Source organism: Myotis davidii, unplaced genomic scaffold (genome assembly GCF_000327345.1).
Source record: "Myotis davidii unplaced genomic scaffold, ASM32734v1 scaffold730, whole genome shotgun sequence".
NCBI classification, from domain to species: Eukaryota; Metazoa; Chordata; class Mammalia; order Chiroptera; family Vespertilionidae; genus Myotis; species Myotis davidii.
In genome coordinates this window covers 716,934-725,901 of record NW_006282183.1, presented here as the reverse complement: position 1 = coordinate 725,901, position 8,968 = coordinate 716,934, and positions in this window count along the sequence as shown.

Here is an 8,968-nt window from a genome sequence, read left to right as displayed (position 1 = left end):
CCCCCCCGCCCCCTTTATGCCACCACTGTGTGCTGGTGCTTGAAATTAATCAAGGGCCCCTTCTGGGAAAGGGATTCCTCTTTGAGAGGAACGGAACTGGACACTTCTCTGCCTTCCCGCGTCCCCTTGCCCTGCCGGTCCCTGCTTCCCAAAGCCCCCCAGACAAAGCCCCAGGACTCCGGGGCTGCTAGAAGCCGCAGACCTGTCTCTGGCAGACAGCTGCTGTTTGAACCCAGCTCTGACCGTAAAATCAAAAGTGGGTCCGAGGGAAGCGGTAAACACTGTGCAATGAGCCTTTTGAAGGCAGCTGATGCCTCATTTGGGGTGACATGCTGTGGCTGATGAGTGTGGATGATGTGGGGTTTTCGATAAGTGCCTCATCAGTATCCTCATCATGCTCGTGTTGCTCCGCCGCGGCGTGTGCCCTGACTTGATTGTAATTGCCCGAATCTGCTCCCGCTGCTCAGGCGCGCACAGTAATATGCAATAAAACAGCAAGAAGTGAATGTTAACCATCTGAGTTCTGACACAGCGGCTCTGCAGTTCAAGTTCTCCATTAAGCCCCCCCAACTCCCCCACCCCCCCAAAAAAAAGCCTGTAAGAAAAGAAGAAATCGAAAAAATTCCCAGGGTCAGTTTGTGTGATCCAAGGGCAAGTCCAGAAATTCAGGCGCCTGCCTAGGTCCTCACAGGTAGAGAGTAACAGGTAGTTTCCTGGTATTTATTTATTTATAATTTAATTTTTTGCGTCCCAGGTGTCCCTGCTTTTGCTCATCAGCTCTAATCGCGCGCACGGCTGTCGCCTTCCCCAGGTGTGGCTGGTGGTCTACTTCCTTCAGGGTAGGCAGCCCACGGCCGTCAGTGCCCTGGGGATGCAGGGAGCTGTTTCAGAACCTGAATTTCTAAGATCCAACTTTCAACAACTCAAAGAGGCAGGCACCTGAAGCAGTTCTTAATCAAACCACCCAGGATTGACTGGCTTGGTTGTCAACTTCACTAACATAAGTGAAGGGTGACATAGTTGTCTCTTCTGTGCTTTCTGCAGTCTTCCTTCACATACCTATGGAGGCCTCACTCAGTACTTTGAAATTAAAGCTTACACTGTGGTGAGCACCCGGGAAACCAAGAGGGGGTGTGTGTGTGGTGGTGGTGGGGGGAAGGGGAATGATCCCCAGGTCTGTGCATTTAGCCTTCACTTGTAAGAAGACCTCTGGCTGAGAAAGGAGACCTTGGTCAGGTGTGCGTGCAGTGAGTGGAATATTGTAAACCTGGTAGAGAAGGGGTTGTAGTTTATTTGTAAAGAAATAACATAATTTTCTTAGTTAAGTAAAGTTAGAATTTCTACAAAGGTATCATTTTCTGTCTAACTTTCAGTATAGATTCTAGTGATAAATATGCACACTTGAAAATCTAATTTCAATATTACAAACCCAGTTTTCTTATCCTTAGCTCCCTTTCTTCTACCCTGGAATGAACCATAATTGCTTATCATTTGGAGCTAAAAGCTACTATACAACCTATTGTCTACTTAGGAGCACTTCTTACAGCATCTCAAAGAAAATACCATATTCTTTACAGTTTCCTGTTAATTGAGTCCTTTGGAAGCCAGTAGCAATGGTGACTTCAGAATGAGATTTTAATTACATATAGAAACCTTTTCCATTGTTTTTCATTTTAAAGAAAATAGGGTTTGCTCGAAAGCATTTATTCTCCGCCCCCCCCCCCACCCCTCCCACCCACCCCATTTCCAATAGCAATGTCTTTTCAGAACATTACAAATCCTGTTTGTTTGGACAGTGGGTTTTCTCCTTGCTTTAAAGAAAAGAAACGAAAAGAAAGGAAAAGGAAAGAAAAGCCTCACATCTGAAACTAATGAATTCAGCCAGCATCCCACTTGGAAGGCCCTGTACAGATGGAGTTTCATTAACTGTTTGAATATCTGTATCAGTAACTGCTCAGGAGAAACCATTCCTGCCCACATGGATAATTAACAGAGCACTTCACAGGAAAAGGCCATCTCCAACTGTAACTACCTAGCCCTTGCTTAGCAAACCTGTCAAGTTTCACTTCTTTCTGGAGCCAGAAAGCATCTCTTCCTAGGGAGTGACTGACTAACCGCTTCCCTATAACTGCTGCAGCCCTACCAGGTCTTGCTACATTCCTGGTGGGCTCAGTGCGGGTCAGCGCAGAAGAGAATAAAACTACCCTGGGGCTGGTACCCTTAAGACTGCTGCAGGAGGCAGCCTTGCTCTCCACCCCAAGGGCGTGCCCCAGCTTTGTGCTCAGCAGACCCTCTCTGGGATAATGGCCTTGTCCAGCTTTTACGATAAGGCAAGATTTAGCCCCCAGTTTTTGGTTCAGATTCCCACATGGGGTCTTTATTTTCCAGTTTTTAAACACGCCTCCCACACCCAATTCTTGTAGAGAAAGTATTTCCATTTATTTCCTGCCTTACCTAAGTGTGTGATTTTAGCGGTGCTATGCTTACTCACTATTGTTTTTTTACCTAACAAGTGACTGAATTTCATCAGTGGGTGACTCCAGGATAAAGTTCAAGCTCATCTAATTAATTTGGCAATATTTTGCCATTTAAAAAAGAAGTCCCCACAACAGGTGAGCTACAAATGAAGCAGCATTTGGTTTTTTGATCTCTTAAAGGCAGGCATTTTTAAATGAATACAATTTTCAAGCAGGGTTTTTACTTATTTTTTATTAACTGTATTGGGTTAACACTGGTTAATAGCATTATATAAATTTCAAGTGCATACAACATTATGATTAGGCATCTGTATACTCTATCATGTGCTCTTCACTCGAATTCTAGCTTCCTTTTGTTACCATATACTGTATTTGACCCCAAGACAGGGTTTTTAAAAAGACAAAAGAGTAATAGTTGTATTTGAGAAGCAAGATCAGATAAACTGTGTAAATACACAATTTCTGGTGAAAGTGAAAGACCCTTAAATCAGGGAGCCACTGGGAGGGAAGAAGTTAAGCCAGAAATGTTTTCAAATATTCAAATGTTACTTGAAGACTAGCAAATTTATTTACAGAAACTGATATTTGTGTCTTTTTTCCCTCCCCAGAAACAGATTGTAACAAATTTTCAAATAAGCAAATACTACGTGATTTATAAAATTGATGCAAGGATGGTTTTTAAGATTCTATTCTTAACTAATATCATTTCAGTAAATATGATCGCCAGAGAAGTAGTAAATTGAAAAGAAACTAGAACTTTCTAGATACAGAATATGTATAAACTTTTAAACACATAGTCCTTCAAGTATTGCATACACACACACACACACACACACACACACACACACGTGTTCATGTAGATCTAAAGTAAGGGTCTGCAAGAGAGTTTGCTCCCAAAGTAGTTTTCACATCAGCAATTAAGACAGTGGTTCTCAACCTTCCTAATGCCGCAACCCTTTAATACAGTTCCTCATGTTGTGGTGACCCCCAATTTCATTGTTACAAATTGAACATAATTAAAGCATAGTGATTAATCACAAAAACAATATGTAATTATATATGTTTTCCGATGGTCTTAGGCAACCCCTGTGAAAGGGTCGTTCGATCCCCAAAGGGGTCTCGACCCACAGGTTGAGAACTGCTGAATTAAGAGAAGATAGTAAAGGGAGGAAAATGAGTTCTGAAATGCAAAAAGCTTTTGTTAAATGGCAGGTTTAATCAGTAAGAATGCATAAGTCAGCTTTTATGGTGTGTCTTCCTGAACCTGACTGGATTTAGACTGCAAAGTTCTGGCTGTGAATTCTGCACAAGTTCATTTCAAAAAGGTCCCAGGAAAAAACAAAACAAAACAAAAAACCCTGCAGTAGCATTTCAGCATTAGCTGGGGTTGCCATGGGCACCAGAGAGACGCTCAGGATAAGAACTGCTGCCTGAGGTTACTTGTGGGGGATGGGCATGAAGCCCGAGGCACAATATGTGGGGCTGACGTCATCAGCTGAATGGTGGTGTCTTCATTCCACGGCAACTCAACGGATGCTGTGTGGTGTTGTTCAGTGAAGGGAATGGGTCTGCGGTTTACACTTGTGATGTGCTTGTGATAGCCTTGCTTTTATCGAGAGATAACGGAAGTTCCCTGTCCGTGAGAACCAGTTGGTGACCTAATGCAATTGCCCCAGTCCTAGTCCTGCTCCCATGTGCTGTAGTTTAGGGAAGCGGCTGGACAGGCCTCCTTCCTGACTGCAGGTTACTCAGGTCAGAGTTAAGCCCAAGTTGCAAATATGGACAGAATTTGGTAAGCTCATGTGACCCTGAGCCAAAACCAGCAAGAGAATCAGGGAGGGACTTAGTTCCTTTCAGAGTCAAATCTGCCATCTGAGTTTATTCAAGTAGAGGTTTGCAATAGCTCAAATAAATCATCCCTCCTGATGCTTGGGACCTCTCACAGCAGCCTGGACAGACCCAGAGGATCAGAAATAAAATGTGTCCTCAGGTTAGAATCACACCCCTGGGGTTGAAAAGAGCAATTCAACTTATATTCCATTCCATGAACATTTAGAAGGAGCTTTATTGATTAATGGTAAGTTCACAGTATAGAATCTGTTTGTATTATCACCATAAGGAGAGTGTCTTTTTTAAAAAAATATATATATATATTATTGATTTTTTACAGAGAGGAAGGGAGAGAGATAGTTAGAAACATCGATCAGCTGCCTCCTGCACACCCTCTACTGGGGATGTGCTCACAACCAAGGTACATGCCCTTGACTGGAATCGAACCTGGGACCCTTCAGTCCGCAGGCTGACGCTCTATCCACTGAGCCAAACCGGTCAGGGCATGGAGAGTGTCTTAAAGACAATGAAAATGGTGGCTGTGAGAGGTACAGCCGAGAGAATGAGCAAATACCCAAACATTGATGAATAAGACATTCCTGTCTTTCCTAAACTTGGGACAAAAGAGAGGAGGCAAGGATCTGATCTTGATGCGTTTCTTTTAGCCTAGAAGGAGAACTTTTAAAGAAAAAGAAATCCATGAAATAAACTAGAAATGTGCCTCAAGACAGACAAAGGGAATGCAAAATTGCATTCTTGATGTGAAAGGAAAGACTCAATGAAACCCTCTAGATGAGATACCTTTGGAGAAAATTTCAATTTCACTGTTTCTTTCTTGCTTGCTTTATTATTTTTTTCACAGATTCACTCTGTGGAATGTCTGAAAACCTTTTTATTATTTTTTCTTTTTGCTATGTGTTATATATATATATATATATATATTTCCCTTCCATGTTGAAGCAGTTCCCAGTTTTCTAGTTTTGCTTCTGACACCTGGCTGTGACCAACAATACCTTCCATTGAGTCCTTTCTTTTATCTGCTCAGTTTCTCTTATTTCCTTCTCTCTTTTCCCTTCACCTCCTCCTTACCTCTTATTAACCCTTGCAGTTCCAGGTACATTGTGACTCCCATAAAGATACACTTCTCTCTTTTTTTCAAGCCTAACCTATTTTTCAACATAAACTCAAGTTTATATCCATGATTCTATTTAACTAGAGTCATGAACTCAGTCTTTTTAGCAAACAGGGATCTCTTCTATTAATTTATTATGTATTATATATTTTTGCCTTTGTTTTGAGGTTGCTTGTAAGATGATGCTATTTTCCTTAGGAGAATAGAGTATATTTTAGCCTGGGTATAGAACATCTCCACAGCCAGCTTTAGATTGTATTAACCCGCTAACTCAGACTTCCAATGGTCTCTAACACTAGATTCTGACATGATTTGACATGCAATGATGTCATTTGTCAATTTTCCATATGGTTTTTCATATGGAAGGGTAATGAGTGTTCTATTGAGTAGCAGTTATGTCAAGAAAACTTTTAGAAAGCTAAATTTATGTGAGATTTAAATTGTTAAATTGTCAGATAATTTCAGTATCTTAAGCTCTTTTTCCAGACACATATATGGCCATGACATTTGGGTATATACAAAACTATTCACCGTGAAAATCCACTTTATGAGAAAGAGTTATCTCATAGACAGTACTCTTACTATTCGTGAATATTTACTTTTTTTGCTGTATTGTTCCACAAATTTATATATTGATGTCACATGTATCTCTACAATACTCTGAAACATGAGGAAAAAAAATGATATTTTTGAAAACCAGGGATTGTTTTTGCTTTTGGATATGGAAGATGTAAGCTTTTCTGCTTTTCTTTAAATAATACAAAATAAAGTCAGAGAAGATATAAAATTCAAATGTACTTATCAGTAAAAAAAAAAAAAATTCCCTTTAAATAACCAGAAAGGGATTTTTAATAAAATTGGCACTTTGACTTAATATTCAGAGTTTATATCACACAAGAGTCTCTCTAAATTAAGGAACTTATTGGAAAATTGGTAAGTGTGGTGTTGTATTTGGCATGAATCAACCATGAAATTTTTACATACTTAATCCACTTGGAAATTTCTTTTTTGGTGGTCTTTCTACTTTGGAAATAAGGCTTAAAGAAAGCACTTATATTTTTTCTCTGTCAAGGAAAAATGTGCTTTTAATATAACAGAAAGAAATATTTACTTTTAAAAACATTTATAGAGGCAAAATCTTGAGTGAGTGAAAACTGAAAAACTTAGGGATAAACTTTTTTGGATGTATCTCAGTGACAAAGGAGTGTTATTTTTGTGTTATTATAATCAGTTAATAAGTAGATCAAATTAAAAATAAATGAAATAAATTATCGTAAGGAAACTATAATCAAAATTAAATTGAAATATTTAGAAAATATGTAATGTAATATTTAAAATATTTTAAAAGTTATATTTTTCAAATTGTGAAAATGTATTAACTCTACAGGCTCATGGACCCCTCAAAATCATGAAATACAAAAGTGATCTTAACCATACTGTTCTAAAATAGTCACAGAGCTGAAAATAGAAACATGCATACAAAAATCTGTTCATACACCACAGATGAGTTTTTATGTGTTACATCTAATGTCAAAAGAAAACATTGGAAAAATAATTTTGGCAAATTATCTGTTTGTCTAATGAACAGTTTCTCTGTTCATTATTTTAGTGTTCTCTTCTTAGGTACCACTTACAAACATACACTTGCATTTTCATCAATTGGACTTAAAACAATAATATTTTAATTTCCACTGTGTTCTAGGAGGGATTTTTAGCATTTCTCTTATTCATGAATTCAGAGGTATTGTTCCAGTATAAGTGCTTTCAGGATTGCTGAACATATCATATTCTTTTAATAGGCAACAGTCATTTTCTCCAACTACATTATGTCTCTCTGAGTCAGTCTAATAATTGTGTGCTATTGGTTTGTGTCATTTCCTCGGGGATTCCCTGTCTACTGTGCACCACTTTTGACCATTTCACTTCATTCAACATACTCTCTAATTGCCATATCAAAGGTTTACTTGAACTCATTTTTAAATATAATGCATTTGACCATAAAATCATGCATTTGCAGTTGAGTGTGCATTTACATCAAACTTATAGCTTTAATTTCCACTTAGGAGAAAAGCTTCGTATTTTAATGCAGGTTTTGAATGCAGATTTACTATAAAATAAGTGAATAATAAAGCCAGGTTATTTTGGAAAGTGTTCTTTTATGCAATCCCTGCATTTAATACACTCACAAAATGGTTGCCTAACAGGTGGTCTTTTCAGAGTGTTAAGCCACAACAATCAGAACAAAAAGGACACCAGAATCTAATGTTCTTCAGAATTTAAAAAGCTGTTCACGTTCTTTTGTTAATTTTCAGATTTAGCCACGTTCATTATTGTTGAGCCCCAGTGCAGGACATTCTTTTTTAACATTTTGCCCTAAATAGACACTGACCGAAGCTGACTCTCCAACTGGCTGTTTTGTCGCATGCAAGCGGAAACCAGTCGTGAACAATGAGTGTGCATTCTTGGTTCTTAAATGGCGAAGGAAAAGACCCGTTTTGACATGCTTCAAATCCGGCAAAGTCTGGGTTAACAAAAGTGTGTTCGACAAAAGATGAAGTTTCTTTTCCTATATTTTCCCCAAAAGTAAGTATTTAATTATGTCTTAACATGTTTTCTCCTTCTTTGCCTGGAGGATTACATGTCCTAGTGACAAGCTCATTCACTCTCTGAGGTTATCGGATGGCATCATGGACCATAGCATTCAAAAGCCTTCTTAGGAAGAAACTATTCTTTAACCAGTAGTTATTCACTTAAGGGAAAAGGAGTACAAAAATGCATAACTTCATTGTAAAGTAACCATTATACTGTGGTCTGAGCAGTTTATAGGATAAAGTTGTTTAAGGAACTTCTCAGAAAATTGACAAGTATGGCAATATATTTTCCTAAGCAAAAGATCAGGGAACATTAAATACAAGAAAAAAAATTTTTCAAAGGATTTGAAGTTATAAATATCCAAGTGAGTAAGGGATGAATATATCTTTTATGCTTAAATGCAAAACTTAAAGTTCACCTTGGAATAAGTTTTTTAATGTCTCAGCCTTCATTATACAATCTGTAGACTTTCAGAGTGAGGTTTTAAATATTAACATGCACAAAGCATGGCATTGTATATAGTTCTGTAAAGCTAAATAATCCTTCACTTACAGAAAGAAGCTAGTGGTAGGTAGGCGGTTGTGAGAACATAAATGTATTCATATGATATGGATAAATGGAATTAATGTATATATAATAAATTCTCATTCATCTGCAACAAATAGGGAGTTAAAATAACTGAAGTGTTTTTATCTGGGTTGTATCACAGAAAGAAAAAAGCAATAACAATCTTGCATTTTAGGGTTTTATTTAAAAATACAGACCTAGAACAAACTCTCCAAAAATTTATATGGAATAAAAAAAGGCCCCAAATAGCTGCAGAAATCCTGAGAAAGAGGAACAAAGTTTGAAGGATTACAATACCACATGTCAAGTTATATTACAAAGCCACTGTTCTCAAAACTGCCTGGTGCTGGCACAAGAAACAGACACATAG